Source organism: Lissotriton helveticus, chromosome 7 (assembly GCF_964261635.1).
Source record: "Lissotriton helveticus chromosome 7, aLisHel1.1, whole genome shotgun sequence".
NCBI lineage: Eukaryota > Metazoa > Chordata > Amphibia > Caudata > Salamandridae > Lissotriton > Lissotriton helveticus.
The window spans coordinates 45,652,229-45,675,419 of record NC_136068.1 but is presented as its reverse complement, the minus strand read 5'-3'; positions in this window follow the sequence as shown (position 1 = coordinate 45,675,419).

The window sequence follows — 23,191 nt, the reverse complement described above, 5'->3', positions numbered from 1 at the left end:
GGTTGCACATTGTGGTGCCCCTAAAATAAAACTGCAAAATGCATTTTGCACACATGGGAGTTTGATACGTGTTTCAAAGCACCCCGGTTCTACAGAATGCGTGGCTATGACTTCGGAATTCCCTCTGTAGCCTACTTTGGCAATTAGATAGAAAAGTCGCACATCCATGCAATAAATGCCATTGCTATCCCTAATTTTTTCATATGTAGGTATTAATGGAAATCCCAAGAAATCTAAACCCCCAGGTAGTCACGATACATTAGTGACTGGTAATAGATTTCCTGGTGCTTTGTACTCGGATCTTTAATTTATCGACAGCTTGACATGAGTTTAACACCCCACTCAGATACCGCGAACAAGCAGCATTTTAGATTTTATAAACATGTAAGGGACATCATTGGGTGTATGAGTGCAAGCTTGAGTCACACAAAGCAAGATTTCCACACACAAAACAACTACAGCACAAAGGCATGAGTACACACTTAGCTTACACACATAGAACACACCCTGATATGGTCAGAAACAATGCAAGCGTCCCTTGTATGCACGGAACTTTAACAGCATCTGCAGCACAAGCCTATGCCTGTATGTAAAACACACATACACTGTGCAGTATTTAACAGCAGAGGAAGTGCCCCTCGCAGGCAGCACAGGTACAAGATTGCCACCAGCAGAGCAAGCTTAGATATGCTCACATACAAAACAGGTATTACATTGGCGGCAGCATCTAAGCTTACTGTAGGCACAGAATACCCAGAGTAAAATATATCGAGACTGTGATTGGGACTTCTAGCCCGGGGAAAACGGAGAGCCGGTGAGAAAAATAAATGTAAAAAATGTGTGGAACATTTTGATGCCGTTGCGGAGTCCGGGAGGTGCTGTAGCTCCGACTTTTGCACCCAAGAAGGAGAGCGGCCCTGCGTTTGACATGGCGGCCCGGCTCCGATGCAGCTGAAGCCCTGGAGCAGGACTGTGACCCTCTCGGCTGTGGCAGGCCTCGGCGCGGTGGCCTTCCCCTAATATTGAAGCGCTGAGGCAGCGGATATGTCCCTCCCCCCCCGCCCCCAGGAATACCACCACGCGGTCGACACCAGACATCTCTGATGTGTATTGTAATTGTGTGGGGAGGGGGCCCTGGTGAAGCAGGGGGCAATCTGTGAAAGGGGGGGGGGCCCTGAGCGCGTGGCCCTGGGCAGCTGCCCATACTGCCCATGCCTAGCGCCGGCCCTGCCTGTAACGAATCACTGACAGAATATCGACAGTCAAAATATCGACTTTCCAAAATATCGAGGTAAAAATATAGAATGCCAGAATATATACTTACTATCTACAAACAGGTAAGTACAAAAATATCGACTCCAAAATATCGATAGGAAAAAATATAGACAGTCAAAATATCGAATTTTTTAAATATCTTAAAAGTAATTTAAAGTAATATAATAATAAATATAATTAATTTAAACATACTTAAAATACTTAAACTTAAAATTAATACATAATTAATGTAACTTATAAATACTTTTAAAACATATATATATATATATATATAAAATACCAAAAAATCGCTGCACACACCTCGAAGTAAGTTGCAGTTTCTTTATTATTCAAAAGTGACAAACACCTATAAACAAACACATATAAACAAAACATACAATATTTTTTCCGTAGGATAGCGAGAGGGTTAAATTTACTATTCACACTCCAGAGAGTGCAACAGTAGGGAAAGCGTTGGATAGCGTAGGGATAAAAATTACTATTCCCACTCCAGAGAGCGCAACAGTAGGGAAAGCATTTGATAGTGTAGGGGTAAATATAACTATTTCCACTCCAGAGAGCGCAACAGTAGGGAAAGTGTTGGATAGCATAGGGGTAAAAATTACTATTCCCACTCCAGTGAGTGCAACAGTAGGGAAAGCGTTGGATAGCGTAGGGGTAAAAATTACTATTCCTACTCCAGAGAGTGCAACAGTAGGGAAAGGGTTGGATAGCGTAGGGGTAAAAATTACTATTCCAACTCCAGAGAGTGCAACAGTAGGGAAAACATTGGATAGCGTAGGGATAAAAATTACTATTCCTACTCCAAAGAGTGCAACAGTAGGGAAAGCGTTGGATAGCGTAGAGATAATAATTACTATTCCCACTCCAGTGAGTGCAACAGTAGGGAAAGCGTTGAATAGCGTAGGGGTAAAAATTACTATTCCAACTCCAGAGAGTGCAACAGTAGGGAAAGCATTGAATAGCGTAGGGGTAAAAATTACTATTCCCACTGCAGTGAGTGCAACAGTAGGGAAAGCGTTGGATAGCGTAGGGGTAAAAATTATTATTCCTACTCCAAAGAGTGCAACAGTAGGGAAAGCGTTGGATAGCGTAGAGGTAAAAATTACTATTCCCACTCCAGTGAGTGCAACAGTAAGGAAATCGTTGGATAGCGTAGGGGTAAAAATTACTATTCCAACTCCAGAGAGTGCAACAGTAGGGAAAGCGTTGGATAGCGTAAGGGTAAAAATTACTATTCCCACTCCAGTGAGTGAAACAGTAGGGAAAGCGTTGGATAGCGTAGGGGTAAAAATTACTATTCCTACTCCAAAGAGTGCAACAGTAGGGAAAGCGTTGGATAGCGTAGAGATAAAAATTACTATTCCAGTGCAACAGTAAGGAAAGCGTTGGATAGCGTAGGGGTAAAAATTACTATTCCTTCTCCAGAGAGTGCAAAAGTAGGGAAAGCGTTGGATAGCGTAGGGGTTAAAATTACTATTCCAACTCCAGAGAGTGCAACAGTAGAGAAAACGTTGCATAGCGTAGGGGTAAAAATTACTATTCCCACTCCAGTGAGTGCAACAGTAGGGAAAGCGTTGGATAGTGTGGGGGTAAAGATTACTATTCCCACTTCAGTGAGTGCAATAGTAGGGAAAGTAAATACTTCATGTATAAATATAAATAACATAAATATTAATACCAATTACAAAATATTTTAAATATTTTTAAATTTTATAAAATATATTAATTAATCAAATAAAATTACAAATATAAATTAACTAATAATAAAAATTACCTACTAATACTAATTATTTACCAATTACCAATACATTAATTTACAATATAAAAATAAATTAAAATTAGACACATAAAAATATTTAAAAAATATAATTACTTACAATTACATTACTTCCGAAGCTATTCCCCTATAAACACACAACCCACTACAGAAAATAATGTAATAAAAGTAACATATTTATCAATTAATCAATTACAATAAATTACAAATTATATTTTAATTAATTACCAATTAATAATTAATTCTAAATAAATAACAATAAATAAAATTACATATTTAATAAATTATAATTAAATTACTTCCCACCTTATTCCCCTATAAACCCACAACCAGCTACAGAAAATAAATTACTAAAATTAAGATATTTATCAATTAATCAATTAAAATTAATTACCAATTATATTTTAAATAATTACCAACTAATAATTAATTACCAATTAATTCTAAATAAATACCAATAAATAATAACATATTTACTTAATTATAATTAAATTACTTCCCACCCTATTCCCCTATAAACCCACAACAGAAAATAAATTACTAAAATTAACATATTTATCAATTAATCAATTAAAATTAATTATCAATTATATTTTAATTAATTACCAATTAATAATTAATTAATTATTAATTCTAAATAAATAGCAATAAATAAAATACCATTTAATTAATTATAATTAAATTACTTCCCGCCCTATTCCCCTATAAACCCACAACCCGCTACAGAAAATAAATTACTAAAATTAACATATTTATCAATTAATCAATTAAAATTAATTACCAATTATATTTTAATTATTTACCAATTAATAAATAATTAACAATTAAATACCAATAAATAAAATAACATATTTAATTAATTATAATTAAATTACTTCCCACCCTATTCCCCTATAAAGCCACAACCCTCTACAGAAAATAAATGACTATAATTAACATATTTATCAATTAATCAATTAAAAATAATTACCAATTATATTTTAATTAATTACCAATTATTAATTAACAATTAATTCTAAATAAATACCAATAAATAAAATAACATATTTAATTAATTATAATTAAATTACTTCCCACTCTATTCCCCTATAAACCCACAACCCGCTACAGAAACAGTGTTACTAAAATTAACATATTTATCAATTAATCAATTAAAATTAATTACCAATTATATTTTAATTAATTACCAATTAATAATTAATTAACAATTAATTCTAAATAAATAACAATAAATAAAATAACATATTTAATTAATTATAATTAAATTACTTCCCACCCTAATCCCCTATAAACCCACAACCCGCTACAGAATTATATTACACAAAAAATAAAAAATAATATTAACTTACCTTAAATTCGATATTTTTGTTGTCTAGATTATGTCTAGTCGATATTATGTCCATTTTATATTTTTGATTCGATATTATGTCCATTCTATTTGATATTAAAATTTTCTAGTCGATATTTTGGTAGTCTATATTATGTCTAGTCGATATTATGTCCATTCTATATTTGTTACTCGATATTATGTCTAGTCGATATTAAAAACTCGATATTTTGACTCTATACCGCCTGTAACTATGATCTGATGTTCATGTAAAGCGCTCAGATAACTTCGGTCTAGCCAGCGCTATATAAAACCTTTAAAATAAAATAAATAAAATTAAAATAATATAATAGAGTTGGGAGTTTGAATGAAGGCTTGGACCAGATGTTAACCTCTGATTCATCTCGAGGTCCTCTTGAACCTTCCAGCCAAAAATGAGCTGAGCTTTCTTGTGACTTATGCCTGCAACCCATGCTCTAACCTCATGCACCCAGAATGAAACACAAAACTTTAAAGTTGATTTCAAACAGGAGCAAAGAAAGAGATACCAGTCTAGTGCCTGAAACACAATGTGAGACCAAAATAGATGGGATCAATTCCGGCTTGGCCTCTTGACCAAATTGTGTGATCATAGACAATTAATCTCTCGTGTGTTTGACTTAATGGACTATAATATTGCTCCATGTAAAATAGGAATGTGATCCACATATGGAGTGCACATGACAACTGACTTGCTTCTTAGTTCACTAATAAAATTGTTGTTGGAGTTGGGGTGGGGCAATGAATGTTTGTAAGTTCATGCTTAAAAACTAGCACCTTTTAATAAACCCCTCTCAATGCATTGATATAATCTGATGTACTAAGGTGAAACGCTTGTCAAAGAAGTACCCTTTTTAAATTTGAAAGTCACTTTAACATATTTTTGCATAATCTTTTTTGCATGATTTCTATGACAAATGTTCCAATGGCTCAGCTCAAGCCTTGGCTCTTTGGTCCTAGACTTGCAATGGCGACCCCAATAAGTTGTTTAAAATTACCTATACATTCTATTTTGCATACAATGAAACAAACAATGTTCAGATCATTTATTTTCCCAGTTCCAGCAGTCTGTCCTAAGTAATAGCCGTGTACTAACTGCCAGCCTTTTCCTTCCACCCACAGGCTAAATGTAGTGTTTACTGTGACAGTCGTCTCTTCGGGGTCCAGCCCGCAGCATGGGCATCACGTCTTCTTTGTGTAAGGCAGCCAGGGCCGAATGGTGCACTCTGCATTTACAAAAGGAAGAACTTGTACTGTTCAGTGCTTCAGTATGCACCATGAAGCCTTTGCAGTGCCCCTGCAGGTTCTTCAGTAGATTCTGCTGCTCAAAGCCTGACTACTGCAGCTGTGGAAATTGGGTGGGGCTAACAGCAAGCACCCAGTGCTGTAGGAGCTCATGTGGCCCCTACAATGATGGTGCTGCCATCTTTGTTACATCATTGAACTCACAGGTATTGTAAAAGTCAAAGTATATCACAAAAACCAAGTGTTACAAATGAGCCTCATCCCTTTATCAGGAGAACGGCAGAGTTCTAGAATGCTCATGTGTTGCATTTAGCAGCACACTGTCATAAATGTATTAATAAAGCATGGTGTGCTAACTAGTTCCCTTTACAAAATCCTTACACTGTGCAGTAAGAGAAAGAAAAGGAAACACCAGTCTCCATGTTAAATGGAAAAGCAGGAATTTGTCAGCAGACTAGACTGACATTTGACCTCTGTCTTTGAACGGGCAGCAAATGTGACTCGAATAAAATCAAAATTAAAATCATCTGTAATGCTCCTTCACCTGCTGATCTTCGACTAGGTCATTTAAGTGTCCTCTCAGGGTTGAAAGGGCTGTTGTAGTTGGACCTCCTCCAAGCTCTGGGACCTAGTGCATTGCACCCCCTACACCACTGCTGGCTATGCCCCTGTCCAAAATGCCATCGCTCTTTCTGCCCAACACAAACCTGTAATACTGCTCTCACAAGCAACCTCACTCTATTAATGTACTTATTTAGGGTCACGGTACATTTCAGCATGTCACAAGCTGCTGTGATGGAGGCGATAACAGACCACAAAATGCTGCAGTCAATAGTGGTGTTAAAAATACAAAAATATGGATTTATCCTGGCGGAACTGGCCCCGGTCACGACCGCGTCTGCGGATGTGTGGGACTTGACGGCGCCTCCTCCTCCTGCGCTATCTCCTTCTTTTCGGGCCCGGGAGCTGGATTTTGTTTGGCCGGACCTTCATGACTCTCCCGCTTCCTTTCGGCCGCCGCTGCCCGGCGACGTCTCCTGTGCTGGCCCAGATGGGTCGGTCTCTCTGGACATATCCTTGGACTTGTGCCTGCATCGTGTGCTCCACTTAGTGACTTTCCTGGATCTTCCGTGTTTCATTTCACGTGTCTTTTCTGGACTGCCGTTGGATCTTTCTGCTGTCTGTCTCCTGTTCTTCGGGGCCTGGTCCTCGCTGGATCGAAATGTTCCCACTTTGGATAAACAAGGACAGGGCTGATATATATTGGCATCTGTGTGCGGTAGTCTTGCACTGATCTGGAGGGTCAACATGTCCTGGTATGGTTATGTGTGGCTGGCTGGTGCTCCTGGACTTTACACGATGATCCTTTACTTCCCGGGTACTTGGTTCTTCAATTCGGGCGGGTGACTGGGTGCGTTTACTCCTGTCTCCCGGCCCTCCCCCGTGTATGTGTGTGTGTGTGTCTCCATCCCTTCTTCCCTTCCCCTCCCTTCCCATTTTTGTCTTTGTCTCCGACTTAACTTTGCTCCGCTATATTTCGGGTTCCAATTAGGGCGACAGGCACGCTGCGGGGGGGTAGGCCGTAGCCTTCTGCAGGGGTGCAGGGTGGGCTTTAGGGGTGGGTTGGGGGGGTCTGTCCGTATTGGGGGGTCTTTTTCCTCCCTTATTTTCCTTCTTTCTGTTCTATGGCTCTTGTGTGTCCACTTTTTCGGGATTCCGTCTCCTCCTGTGTCCCCCTGGGGAGTTTCTGTGACTTTCGTACTCCGGTGTGTGTCTGATTGTGGCTCGCTGGGTAATTTGGTATCGACTTCTTGATACGTTGCTGGCCGGATTCTATTATCCTGCTTTATCTCCTGGGGGTGCGTGGTTTGGTGGGAGTCCCTTCTTTATCCCCTTTTTCTCTTTCCCCTTTTTCCTCCTTTATGAGGGTCCTTTTATTTTTGTCGGGGTGCGTATTGTATTGTTTTTTACAATGGGGGCCCCTTGACCATGTCTCCTCACTTTGGGTGGGGGCGGTGATGGGTGGGCGCGGTTTGATAGATGCCATTCTCGTTTCTTTATGCTCCGATTTTGCTTATATTTTTGATAGCGATATTTGTATGGCTTCTTTTTTCATTCTGTGTTCCTAAGATGGCGGCTTGCCGCGACCCCTCCTCCCTCGTTGTTTCCTTCACGGCCCATTGTTCTTCTGTTCCCCGCCCCGTATTAGAAAATTAACCTTTTATTATCCTGTTCTTTCTGATTGCTCGATGCCTTTTATTGTCTCTCCTGTGCTCCTGGTATCGTATCCTGTAAAGACCTTATTTTCGGTTCTTAAGTTTTCTACCATGTGGTGGCCAGCCCCGGTGGGTTGTAGGCCCGTATTTGTGAGCTGTCTTTGTACAATAAAGGTTTTAAAAAAAAAAAAAATACAAAAATATATGTGCATACTAAATATCAAAGTTGGAGTATAAATGGTTTTAAAAATCAATTTCAGAACATTGCAAAAACATTTCAACAAATCAGTAAGTCTAGATTTTCTATACCTAACCTCACATGTAGGTACCTACTCGGTACATATATTTTAAAGGTTACATAGATGTAAAATTAGGAATAGCAGATCTATACTTTTATATATGTACTTACCTTCCAATTTTTTCTCCCTCGATATTCCGTCCTTGATTTTCTTGTATTACTATTCTTCATGTCGAAACTCAGGAGTACAATTACAAACACTGTACTTACAATATGGCGCTCCATGGTTCAAGGATTGACAGAGGCATCAGAAATCGGGCGCATCTGTTGGTGCAGAAGTGACGCATTGCTGGAGTTGCTCATGAAAGTGACGCAACTCCAGCAATGCGTCACAACAGATAAGTGAGTTGCATTCAAAAAGCCCTGCATCATTCCTTATGCCAGCAGGTGTAGATATTTTGACACAGTGAAGGCATAGAGTGCTGGAAATTTCCCTGTATCAGTTCTACCTGGCTTTTTGCGTGGGAACACCCACCCTGCATACATTATACATGACAAAGGTATAATGTGGCACAGGGCTTTACAAGGTGATGCATCTCCCTAGATGTGTCACGTTGTAAGTTGGCTGCAACGTGACGCATTGTTTACGCCACTGTTGAGTCACAAAATGTGAAAGAACAGCAGCGCAAAAGTGTCTCAAGGGGCTAGTAAATATGCCCCCAAGGGTCTCATTACAAGATAACCAAAAATTAGATGGGGATAAAGCGGGACAATAAAAATATATCTGGTGCATCATTTCTGTTTCCCCGGTTATCAAACATTACACCAGCTGCTCTATCTCTTCCAGAAGAGCAGGGCACTCACCCTCCTACTTCACAACTTTCAGAATTTCTCTAAAGTCCATCAAAAGGACTGCACTATGACAACTCTGAGATCTCAGCACGAAGAGCAAGGTGGGACCAAGAGTACAAATTTATTTGATGGGGCACCGGTTTATCCACAAGTCTCTTGCCAATGACGTCATGCACCATGGAGGTCCTCCCTACCAGACTGTCTACCAGATAATTAAAAGAAAAAGACTGGTTGAGACTCCTTCATATCCACCATGGGAAATAGTGGTGACATAAAGTAATATAAAGGGGGGGGGTGTTGAATAGCCTTTTGTAGTAAGTAAATTAGGTAGGCAGCAGGACACGTCTTCAGGTTATTAAGATATCTTTATTAAGATAGTATAATATAAGATAGCAGAGCAGTAAACCTCACAGCTGACCAGACCATCAACTGCCAATGCTGGAATCTTCACATCACAGAAAGAACACTCTTAGGTTAGAAGATAGAAACACTAAGAAAGGACTACAGACACCAAGTAGCCATATTGAAGAAAGTATGAATAGACAACACCTTTCACTCAACAAGAATCACGTCATAGAATGGTTGGTTGGCAGCCCAAACTAAAATTATATTGAAACATGCCAAATCACTGGGCTAGCAGAAGAACTGTTAGTGCAAGGTAGTGAAAACTCCACATTCTCCCAGATCCTGGACAGACCTCTTTGGAGCTGTTCTTTCTTCTCAATATATTTTCCTCTGATCCTTAGGGGCAAGCTCCTCAAATAAATCTTGAGAGTCAGTGGAGTTAGCTGTCAGAGTAACCCAGAGGCTACTTCTTGTGCACCAAAACCACAGTCTCTGCCATGCGTCCAAATGCCTCTAAGGATTTCCATAATCATCCTGATTATTCCTCTGAAAAAGCTTTCCCTGGGTACGAAGAGAAAAAATAAGCAGTTTTCACATGATGCTGCCACTACAAATGTTTATCATCATCAAAGATACTGTTAGAAATAGGGGTCTCTAGTTGGCAAGGGTTTGCACCTTTGTCCAAGTAGGGAACCTTCTTGCTAGTCAGGGTAAGGGAGTTACACTCCTAAAATAACCCCCCCCGCTCAACCCCTTGGAAGCTTGGCACGAGCAGTTAGGCTTATCTCAGAGGCCGTGTGTAAATTATTTGTACATAAACAACAGTAATACAGTGAAAGCACTACAAAAGGACACCACACAAGGTTAGAAAAATATCAAATATATTTATATATCCAAAACAAGACCAAAACTATCAGAATCCAACATACACTACTTAAAAACATATACTTTACAAGATATCCTTAAAATTGCAGATATACCTCAAAAACATAGTTTGTACGAGTCGTAGCTCCGTGAGTGAGTGACTGGGATGAGCTCCAGTCAAGGGATCACTTTTTGTGCAAATCTCGACCGGAGCGACCCCACCGAATCCACCTCGTAAAGAAGGCTTGTTGAGCAACGCTCCCGGCAAATAAACCCGGAACCGGCGGCCGCCCTGTGCCCTGATAAAGTCCGCAGGATCGAGACTGCCAGCGAGAAGAGGTACGCGCCTGTGACCCCCGCCCTATCCGAGCCAGCTCCGGTGCGCTCACCCGCTCCCCTTCCAGCAGTGACCCCCTCCGGTAAAAGTATTTACACTTACCGGTGTAGAGGGTACGGTGTGGCGCTCGGTTGCGGCGCGGACGGGCTCGCGACTCCGAGGGAGCGGTGAGGAGCTCCGAGATGATAAAAGTGCTAGGATCTGCAGCGGAGTGATGCTGGTTCTCGCTGTAAAGGCTCGAGGGAAGCCCGTAGCGGAGAGGCCGTTGCCCCCACTCCGGTCCTATACAACGCGACATACAACGAGGCTGCCTGTTTCCAAGATGGCGGCCCGCCTTTAAAACTAAAGGCGAATAAGGAGCTTCCCAACTTGAATTACTCCATTTGGGCCCCCGCTGCACAAGCCCGACGCCGCGACCAGAGGATACAAACGCCGATCTACAGGGGCACCATACTCTGCCCCCCACGCTAGCTCCAGTTCTTTCTGCCCCTGCCTAGGGTTGCCTGGCCCCAATATGGCCGCCACCTCGGACATCTCATAAACAAGTAAAACGATCTTGTTTGACCAATTTCAAGAGTCTCTTTGCTTGATCCACAAAACATTAATCTCGTCTAACGATAGGAGCCACTCCTTTCCGGACTTGATTGCAGAGCTCCCTCCGCTGGGATTCACCGGCCTCTTCTGACCCGGTCTCATCTCACACTGCAAGGGAGGCCTGGCCCTAAAATGGCCGCCACTTCGGACAGGTTCTGCCCGACTCCTCAAATCAAGGAGCTTTATCTCAAAAGCGGAATTTCCTCTCCCAAGGAAGGTGCAATGGTGGCCGCAGGCTGAGCGCCTCTCTCCTGATTTTGCAGCAAAGTCCTCCCACTATTGACAACGCCGGTCACTTCAGTCACGTAGCGGCCTCACTCCCCTCTAGTTTTACTACGATGCCTCCGGCCATGCGTTTAGACACGCATCCCTGCCCGTCACTTAACCACTTGTCCCCACTTGGACAGAACACCTACGCCATAACATATCCTCACAGTCTCTCCTTCAAAGCTAAAAAACGCTTTAAACAGAATTTAATTAGGCAACACCCCGAAACACTAATTGTAGACACCTACCACTGCTCATCGAGAGGGCAGAGAAAAATGGACTTCATTTTCCACACCACCAGGCCTAAGGTATGGGTCACCATCTTTAACTCACTCCTCCCTGTCTCCAAAACCACCTTCACAGAGCACAATCGGAAACTAACTATCTCCCCCCTGAACCAACAGTCCCTGACCGGAGACATCTCCATCACCATTTTCATGAATGGCAGCATTCTAATTCAGGCGAAAGATGAAAACCTAGAGTTCTTCGACTCCCTCTTCCCCACTCTAAAGTCGGCTACTGCTCACAACCCTCAACAGCCGCGCACCTCCCCCCCCAGTGGCTCTTTTCAAACTCCTAATCCGCAGAGCATGCTTCCATCACCTCAACAATCCCATTCCCCATGCTTATTCATGTCACCAGTCACTCGTCTCCCCCAGCCCCACCCCCCTCTACCCTACATCCCCAGGCCTCCTCCCCCTTCACCCAACCGTCCTGAACTCTGCCACCCCCTCCTACCCATCGGACTCCCAACCCTCCACCCCTCGTCTCCCGAAGCACTCCAGGTTCTCAGTCTCCAGCCATAGAGATCCCACACCACCTAGCAACTCTGAGTCACAGCCCCCTGCGCCTACCCACACTCCTCTAGCTCACACCGTCCCCCTTAGTGAAGACAACCACCACCTCCAAAGGGACCGCAACCATCTTCCCTCTCTATCCCTCACCCATTCAAACTCGATACCCGAATCTGATCCTCCCACCCCTGTTATCACCCCTAATAGTAACTCGCCCCAAAGCCCCTCCCCCTCTCTAGCCCTCGCTCATCCAAACTCGAAACCCGATTCAGATCCTCCCACCCCTGTTATCCCACCTAACAGTAACTCGCCCCAAAGCCCCTCTCCCTCTCTAGTCCTCTCACAATCGAACTTTAAACCGGAACCGGACCCTCCAACTCCCACTCTCCCCCCCAACAACGTCTTGCCCCAATGCCCCTCTCACTCAAGGCTCGGTTTCACCCTCCCTCCCCCCCCTCCCCAGCACTCAAGCTGACGCAACGCCTGGACCTTCTAGAAGCCCAGATCGCTACCCTGATTTTTGGCCTGAAGGAAACCTTATCCTCCCTAGAGAAACTCCAGCTACCCTCCCCTCACGTCGCACCACTACACCTCCAGCCGCCTCCCATTAGGAGTGACTCTCTGCCTCCTATCAGGTCCCTGCCTCCCCCAGGCTGTCGGCTTCCACTCACCAAACCCCGGACTGAGTCACGAGTTGACAGTCCTAGAAGAGCTTTTCCCTCCCTTTCTCCCAGGAAGTGAGCTCACTCGTCGCTTCCTACGAACCCCCTCCTAATCAGCCTGCCCAAGCACAACCCCTATACCCTTCACCCTCCTCCTCGATTCAAGTCATCACTGGAGTGGGGAGGGACTCGCTCCTCCGAAAAGCCACAAGACCCCCAACCTATCTCTCCTCCTTACCCAGAGCTAATTCTGATAACCCGAACTCGATTGTAGACCCCCCCATCAACTGTATGCTCATCAATTGCCGGTCCGCCGTCAAACATGCAACAGAAATAGCCGAAACCATTCTCTCCCATGACCTGGATGTAGCCTTCATCACTGAAACATGGCTAAACACTCTATCCCTTCCCATCATGGACACGCTGGTGCCGCACGGTTTCTCAATTATCCACAAAGACAGGCCCGTACACAAAGGTGGCAGAATAGCAATTATCCACAAAAGTGACCTCTCCATCACTGAATCCCCTGCGTCCTGTATAACTCCTTTGAATGCCTTTCGGTCAATCTCAGTTCGCCCCACCACTGTCCACATCAATGCCTTCTCCTCTACCATCCTCCGGGCAACTCCAATGAATTTGGCGCTCAGCTGACGGATCTGATCACTCAAGCCGCTCTCAACAGCGACTTTAGAATAATTCTGGGCGACCTCAACCTAAGATGGAACGAAACAAAAAACCCGCTCATCCAATCTCTCACCACCCTTCTACAAGACTACGATATGATCCAGCACTGTTCAGAGGAAACCCACCATAGAGGAGCGATCCTTGATGCAATCATCGCGGATAAAAAGGCAATTTCGATTGACCACATCATCCCGGTGGACTGGTCAGACCATCACGCCATTCTCTGTCATATCAATCATTCGGTTCTATCCCTCCCACCTACTCAAACCTCCCCCAAGTGGGTCAGAAACATATCGAGAGTCCCCCCTGACAAGCTAGAAGATGGACTTAGCTCCCGAACTCGACGGAGCTCCTCTCAACCACGGAACTCAACTCGTTTTACCATTCCAACCTGGAGCTCGTCTTAGATCAGCTGGCACCTCGGAAACTAAAAAAAACCCAGAAGCATCCACTCCAGGTCTTGGTCATCCACTGACATTAACGAAGATAGAAGACACCTAAGATCCATAGAAAGAACCTGGAGGAACAACCCCACCTCCCTCAACCGGGACCAACTCAAGGCAACTCGCAAAACCTATTATAATCATATCAAGAGCAAAAAGTCATCCTTCTTCTGTTCTGCACTAGACAATGCTAAAAACCGCCCCAAAGAACTCTTCAACATCATCAGGAACCAAACCTCCATTCCAGTGATAGACAGCATGGCGGCGTCCAAATCCCAATGTGACGACTTTGCCAGCTTTTTCAACGAAAAAAATGCCAAAATTGATCGATCATTCAGCGCTATGCCCTCCTCCCACACAGAGTCCCACCCCACCGCAACTACACACATCAGGCCAGCAACCGCAGCCATTCGCTGGTCTTCCTTCCGGCCTATCCAGGTTGAAGTGATAAGCAATCTCATAGCCACCGCCAAACCCTCGTCACACTCCCTTGATCACCTACCCCCGAGACTGACTAAAGACCTGAAGCTCACTCTAGCCCCAATTTGGGCCAAGATCATCAACAGCTCTTTGAGCGAGGGCTCCATCCCTGACTGCCTTAAACTAGGTCAAGTCACCCCACTCCTAAAAAACCCGGCCTTGACCACAAGGACATGAATAACTTCAGACCAGTTTCGAACATTCCGCTCTTATCGAAAATTCTGGAAAGATGTATGCTGTCTCATCTAACCCATCACCTATAGAACACGAATCTTCTCGACCCACACCAATCAGGGTTCAGAAAAGGCTGCAACACAGAAACCGCAATCCTAAATGTCCTGGATGATCTACACATGTCGCTCGACTCCAACCAATGTAGCCTTCTCAAATTCTTAGACCTCTCGGCTGCGTTTGACACAGTTGATCATATCCTGCTATTCAATGTCCTCCAGGAGAGAGAGGGTCTGGAAAAGACGGTTCTAAAATGGTTCTCCTCCTTTCTCAACAACCGCACACAAAGAATCAAAATTAAAAGCTTTGAATCGGACCCCCCTCCCCATTAGTAGAGGAGTCCCTCAGGGGTCAGTACTCTCGCCACAACTTTTCAACATCTACATGGAGCCCCTCACCTCAATTCTAAGGAAGTCCAACATCCCCTTCCACCTCTCCGCGGATGACACACAACTCTATCTGGACACCACTTTGATCGCAGACATCCACAGACTGAACGGCACACTCACTGAGGTTCAACATTATCTCTCATCCTACCACCTCAAACTCAATGAAGAAAAAACAGAAGTGCTCCTCATCTCGAATAAAGATGAAAACCCCCAAATACTAGAATGGCTCAAAGCCTTAAACTCCCTTAATGTTCCTCTTGTTCCTATAAACTCCGTAAAATCCCTAGGGATCACCCTTGACCCCAAACTGGACATGAAAGAACACATCTAAAAAACTGCCAAAAGTGCTTTCCTTAACCTGAAACTTCTCTACAAACTGAAACCCTTCCTCCCCACGAAAGACCTGAAACAGGCCACTCAGGCTCTGGTACTCTCCAGAATTGACTATGGCATTGCTACTCTGACTGGATCAGCCAAATCGCACCTTGGACCTCTGACCTCTACCCTCAACGCCGCAGCAAGAATGGTCACGGGAACTAAGAAATATGAGCACATCTCCCCGGCTCTCAAAGATCTGAAGTGGCTCCCTATTGACCAACGAGCAAGCTTCCGTACAGCGTGCCTCACCGACAAAGCCCTGAATACAGGCAAACCAGAATATCTGGCCAACAAGCTCAAAAGGGCCGGTCAGTCTAGGAACCTCAGAAGCCCTGTTTTCCGTCCTCACTGTCTTTCTGATGCCTATTTGTACTTGTTGTGAAGCGCTCTGATACCCTCGGGTCCAGCTAGCGCTATACAAAACTTCAAAAAATAAATAAGTAAATAAAAGTTACAGCCGACCCCGTCGGTACGGGCCAGCGAAAGTGAGGACAGACTCTGTAACAGTACCTTTATCGCTGTGGTTGGCACGCTGGTGCGAGTCAGTAATGCAACCATCATGGTTGCGTTGTAAAATGGAAGTTGTGCAGGGTGCGGTGCCCTCTTGATGCGGTGCAGGTAGCAGCTTGGTGACGATTGTCCAGTGTTGTCATCGAGGAGTAAGTTTGTTTAGTATCAATTGGACTTTTTCTCCGTTCAGACATTTCTCAAAATGTATAGATTGAGGGGCTTCTACAGCCAATCTATACTCGGCTTGACCAAATGTTCCTCTATTCGTCTTTGAGACCAGTAAATAGCGACGCTTGAAATTGTTGATCGCCTTGAAAAGGTCTGAGTTCAGACGAAACACGTGTCGGCTAGATCATGTGCTGGGAATCTTTTTAAAATAATAAAGTCGAGAATCTGTGAAATTGACTTGGTTTGGACTTTCTGTTGGATACGAAGACCATTAATTCAATTGACCTTTTCAGAGTGATATGTACCAATAAGTACATATTCTTTATGTTTGTGAATCAACTCATACTAATATTGGACAGATGATTTAATATAAGGGTGTGCGGTCTAGGCTTTTTTTTGGGTTCTGAAAACAATAGAGTCTAACAGTTCCAGTCGACCAAATCGGTACGGGCCAGAGAAAGCGTGGACAGACTCGGTAAAAGTACCTTTCTCTTTGTGGTTGGCATGCTGGTGAGAGCAAGTCGTGGCAACCATCATGGTTGCGTTGCAAAATGGAAGTTGTGCAGGGTGTGGTGCCCTCTTGATGAGGTGCAGGCAGAGGCTTGGTGACGACTGTCCAGATGGCATAGGTGAGACCAAGGCTTACGGTGCAGGGTGAGTCGGTGCTCGATGCGGTGCTGCTAGGTTGCGGTGCAAGTGACAGAGCCGGTTAGTGGGAGCTGGCATTTGTTGGCCCAGACTACTGTGTGGGAGGAGGCGGTGCGTTGTGAAACTTACGAGCGGTGCCCAAAGCCATGATGCGATCACGGGTGTCGAAGTAAGCAGCATTGACAGCATCGGTGAGACCAGGATGGTGAAGTGAAGCACGGCTGTGCGAGATGCGGACAGTGCCCTCTGTGGTGACGTCAAGACACAGAGCCAGCAAGGGAGTTGGTGACAGAGTCTTGGCATGAATGTAGCATTAAAATCTTGTCATTAACTGTTAAGGGTTCATGACACCAAACTATCCGGTTTCGTGGATATTTATCGACATGCTCGTAACGCACAAACTCCACGAAACCGGGTATTTTGGTGTCATGAACCCTTAACAGTTAATGACAAGATTTTAATGCTATGTTCATGCCAAGACCTTGTATTATCACGAACTTCCGCAGCTAATACAGAACGTAATTTGTTTCATAACAATAGATGGCGAATTTCTAAAACAGTGCGTGTAGTATTCAACACCATACAACAGATGAGTACACATCTGACAATGAACAGCTTATAATATGTGTTTTACCTACTTACAGACCCAATGTATATACCTTGTTGAGTAACTAACCCGACACCGCCGGGCCTTTTAATGCCTCTCTACTCTGCCATGATAGTTCTCAATAGCTATACCCCGACATTCTTCCCCCCCCCTCGTAGCATAATAGCTTATAAATACACACCATGTTCACAGAATGAACAATGCGATATTAAAACTAGTACCAATGAAACTGCAACAGCCATACTGACAAATGTTGATATTACTGCATGTCGACTTTACTGTATACATGTCTTTTCCTTTTAGGTGCAGATATAATGTATCTCCACACTACCTAGAAAAGTTGTGAGTAACCCACTTTTACATGATTAGTAGCCACAATTGTCTCTTACAATATTGATCCTGACGAAAGCCTCTAGAGGTACCAGAAGGCTGAAACAAGTTGATCATACTCACCAGTGCGTAAGGCTAGTAACTAGGCCCACAACCGCACGTCTCTGATTTTAACTTCCTACACCTATGATTTGAATAAAATACGAGAGTCATGGTATAAGGAATTTTAACATTTTCGCTCAACCGAGCACAACACACCCTCTTTTTATTCCTATTTCTGGCCACTACTGTTACACCAGTTGGTCTTCCTCCATGTGGAGGTCAGAATAACAAAGCAAAAGACCCAATGATATTGCTGTTGCGACACTGAATAGCGGAGAACCAAGAAATACCGCCTGACGCCTGTGTTCGCATCTGAGGTTTTTTTTACAAAGATGGCCCGTTCCACATTATCATAGACCCTGGAAATACAGGAAAAGTGGTTCATTCTCCCCCTGTTTTTTTTCTCTAGCCTAAGGAAGCAGAATGAACTATAATTTATTTTCCCTCATCATTAATTTTTGAGTGATTCTTCGAGAAGGCAGAGAGGTGATTGTGAGTGACCCGAATCAGGACACTTCCTTCATATGTTTGCCTGGAAAGGGTACAGTACGGCAATGGCAAGTGCTGTGCAGTACCTACATGGTGAGTGTATGTACTAACTGTATATATAGCTGCAACAAAAACATTACTTGAGAGATGAAGGGCTGTGTGTGCCGTGGAAGCATGTGCTGGATGTATGTGTGCTTGCCAAAAGTATAATGCATGAAAGGTTATGTGTTGTGCTGTGCGCACATGATGAATGTGTATACTGGCAGTGTGTGTGTTTGCAAGTAGCACACCTTGGCACAACACAGAAAGGCTACAGTACTAAATAGGTCAGAGAACGAATGTGTGTGCTGAATTTATGTGTGTCTGTGAGGGACCAATGCACAAAGGTATTAGTACTGAAAAGAGTATGTGCTGTGTCCGTACAATAAGTGCAAGTGTGTCTGCAATTGTACAATTCATGGAAGACCCTGGGTTCCATTTTGGGGAGTCCATGCCTCCCTGGTGAAGACATTAGGAGTAAAGGAATCTCCCCAGACAGATATTTGGATTACTGCATTCCTGTGAGCTGGGTGGGACATACTGGAGAAGGGAGAGAGAGAGAGAGAGAGAGAGAGAGAGAGAGAGAAACATCCCCAGTACACTTTAAAAGGGTGCTCTTTGATTCAGTGATAGATCACAAGGAAAGAGGCTGGGTCTCATCTCAGGAAGGAGATGGGGCTGATAAGGGAATCATAGTGAGTAGGGCTGCGAGCCCAGGTATGTACCATCCAGGTGTGAACTGTAGTCATTCCCATGCCCTGTTTTGTGGGACTATCGGCTTCAGAGTCTTTCCTGCGGTGACAGACAACCTCTCAGGAGGAAGAAGAGAGAGAAAGGTGCACAGTTCAAAAGATGTTGAACCCCACATAAAACGTAAAAAACCCAGACCCCAAAACATGTCTGGAAATTGACAATAAGGAGGAGAGATTTAGACCCCAAAATGGGTCATCTGCCACGCAGGCAGATGGGCCTTGTGAGGAGGGGAAGCTCTGCAAGACCTATGCTTGTGACCAAGACTGGAGGCCAAGGCCTGCTTGTCTCCCTGCTGGGTGAAGGAACATCACACAGGGAAACCAAGACCCCCTGCCCTGTAGCCTGGAACACCAGTGCCTGCCTATCAGCTTGCCAAGACCAGCGTACTCTGTGAGGAAGAGGAGACCACTGGAGGGAGCGAGGTCCAGTGGGGAGTCCTGTTGATAAGACTCTTGGTGTGAAGTTTGAGATGGCTGTGCACTGAACGGGTTGTTGCCTGATAGCAGGATTGCATCTGTGACCCCAATATGCCAGGAGACAGCGACCATAGACTGAGCCATGAATTAAGTGCTGGTTTTGGTGACCGTGTAGGCCAGAAGGAGCCACTGTAGAATTGCAGTGTGTCAACAAAGTGCCAAGACTTATGTGACCTTACTGGCCCCATGCGCTAGGAGTAGGGGTGGGCAGTTAACTCCGCTCTGCAGACGGAGTTTGCAGAATTTGGTGACTCTGCGCTCCGCAAAGTGCAGAGTTCAGCAAAAAACTCAGATTCCGCTGCGTAGCAGAGTTTGCCCCCACCATTAAAGTGGGGTACACACTATCAGAGGCCAGATGAGAGACCAACAGGGGCGATGGAGGCCAGAAGTTGGAGGGCCTCAGGGGGGCTCTGAAAGTGCCTCTCAGGGGGGCTCTGAAAGTGCCTCTCAGAAGTGGGATGTACTCTGTCAGAGGCCAGCTTGGAGACCGATGGGGCGTGAGAGATGCCAGAGGGTGGGGGGTCCGCAGGTCTGCCCTGAAAGCACTTCTCAGATGTGGGGCACATAATGTCAGAGGTCAGCATAGAGGCATACAGGGCTGGTGAGGATTGAGGGTGGCCACAGCAGGCGCAAACAGAGTGCCCAGATGGTGCCTCATGGGGGCAGGGATCTGTGCTACCCTCTAACACTGATGTCTGACAAAACGCAATTAATGTTGTTTAAATATAAAAAAACATCATTTTTCAGCCATATCCACCATGCAGGTTACCTGAAGGAAGGTTGTCACTGTTAGTTTTAAAGGTAATGTATGAACAACAAGGAGTTGGCTCTACACAGTTAGGCTGAGCACCTATAACCAAGAACAAAAGAACGTGCCTAAACTGATACGTGAATTAAACCACGACTTTAACTCTATAAGGTAGAAAAACTCAATTCCAACCTGAGATGTTGCTAATCAATAGCAATTTATTCATTCAATTTAAAGCGATTTTTTACAAAAAATTTTTCATTTTATATACAAATACTACACCATTATTCCATATACAAAGATTCATTCAACTAGTCAGACATATCACACTCATTCAATATCAGACATCCATATGTACACAAAGCTAAAGAATTACTGGAGATTACCAGGAAAGAACTTAGTGGTGGGGAAAAAAGGAAACAAAAGGGGAGACAAAGGTTGCTCAAAAGATAGACATTTGTGATATACCATACATATATATATACACTTGGAGATTAATCTCAATCAACTTGATTGATGGAACACACTGTATATACACAAATTAAAGCATTCAAGTTACCAATTTTTGAATTTAGTGGGAGCAACACTTTGTGCAGAGGCCTACGCGTTTCGAGTCCCAAACGGTATCTAGTGAGGGGACTCTCGTCAGGGCCAAAGGAAAATTCTGAAAAGAAAGGAAAATATCTCTAAGTAAGGGAATTCACTCGAGACAATTCGAAGCACCTAAGAGCAACCACCATTTCCTCGGACAGCTTACCCTACTGGTCTGCAAGGCCACTTGAAAGGTGTAGGAATGTGTCTAATATAGAAGCGCAGCTGGTAGCGTTCTGTCTTGGGGTTCTCGTGGTCACACTAGAAGGCAAGAGGGTCGGACATTAACCTCACGTGTTCACACGAGGTAGCATCTAAATGTGGGAAAGTCGTGAACTGACTCGCTCTTACCTCGCTTAGTCTGAGCGGGCCCCCAGGGGTCCGGGACGGGGTTATAATCCACCGTTAGGTTTAGAAGGAGGGGATGGACGAGGTCCGTGGGGGTGGCCTGGGAAAAAACGACGAAGGATAAATCAGGGACGGTGTGTGTTCATGGAGTCCCACAATACCATGCTCACAATGTTCAAACTACCGGGGTCCGCTATTAGGCTGTGTGACCCAAGATAAGAGATGACATTAATTACCTGCAGGGAGGCTGCACCTGGACTCAATTGATGTGCAAGACGGACGTTTTAGAGGGAATCCTTTAATTATTTGGTAGACTCCTGCAAGGGAGTACAGAGTATTAGTGGCGGAATTGGAGCAAAAGGAATTAGAGATAACACTAAGATTTAAGGCAAAATGTCCCAGACAAGGCGAAACCCACCTAATGACAGAGCTTTACTCGTCTCCCGATCTGGCGTCGATGGAGCGCTATTCCTTCGCGCATGCGCCCGGAGTCGGGGGTCCGGACTGAGCAGTCTGCTGAAATAGCTGCGTGCGCGAGGGAAGCTGTTCTCTCGCACATGCGCACAAGCATTTAACCCTCCGGTTCTATTCACCGATGTATTGGTGGAGGAGCCCGGCCTGAGCACAATCGAAGTGACTGGTCTCCTGCGCAGGCGCACTGCGTTTTATTGGAGAATTACAACAATTGGGAATTTTTTGAAAAAAGACCACGAGTCCTATGGCCACATGTTCTAATATAAGAACCCGAATTGGACACAAAATGAAGACAGACCTCGTGAGATCTCTAATGTCTGTGGAGCACAGAACAGGGGGTGCAGGCGGACAGAACAAGAATTATTAGAGTTTGTAAATTTCTGAAAGCTCATTCAGCCCAGTGACTGCCGTGTTGAATTTAACAATAAGGAGTGCTTCCCTTTTGGAGAGCCTGGCATCCCAGTCACCTCCTCGGGGGTCACGCTCCACCTTTGAAATGATGGTCCATTTAAGGTCCTTTATATGGTGGGACATTCTATTCCAATGGTTGACCAGTGGTGCTGTCTCCACCCGATTTTTGAGTCGGGATTTGTGTTGGGAAATTCTTTATCGGGCCTCTTGATTGGTTTTGCCAATATACAAGAGCCCACAAGGGCACATGACTCCATACACAACATATTTAGATCTACAGTTGCTATGTGTCTCGTGTTTCCACGAAACCCCTCTGTGTTGAAACAGGGAGCCCTCTATTGTGGAATCACAGCAAACGCAGGTACCACATTTATGGTGCCCTGTGATGGGATTTAAACCCATCATTTGTCTGATGGTAGGAGTCGCTTGTTTGGGGGTGGCTGCTCTCGTTTTAAAGGTAAGACACTGCTCGTCAGGTTCAGATGATTAGTTTACATGCGTACCAAGAAGTTGTTTTTTTGTTGTGCTGGGGGGGACTAATGGTGTTTCTATTTCATTTTATTGAAAGAAGGACTCTATGATTCCAAAGGCCTGTAAAACAGCACCAGTTCTTGACACACTGGTCCTCACTCATGAAAAGTGTTGCATCACAGGGGAAAAACAGCGATGCAACACTGTATAGAGCGCCATTCTTGCGGCACCATGGATGCCCCCTACCTACACGACAGCACTCCATGTCGCAAGGATTGCAAAGATACGTCAGGATTCCTGATGTGCCTGGTGTCGCAGTAATGACACATTGCTGGAGTGTGTCGGTAAACTGATGCAACTTCAACAATGTGTCATTATACATGGGGCGAGTCCCTTGTAAAAGGTCCTGCGTCACTCCTTATGCCAGCTTTAAGCAGGCATAAGGATTGTGACATAGTCAACTCGTAGGAGTGGCGCAGTGAAATCTCATAGATGCAGGTATTTTGTAGAGAAGGACTTTCCAAAGTGACGCATCTGCCTAGAAGCGTCACTTTGTAAATAAGGTGCAGTGTGGCGCATTATTTAT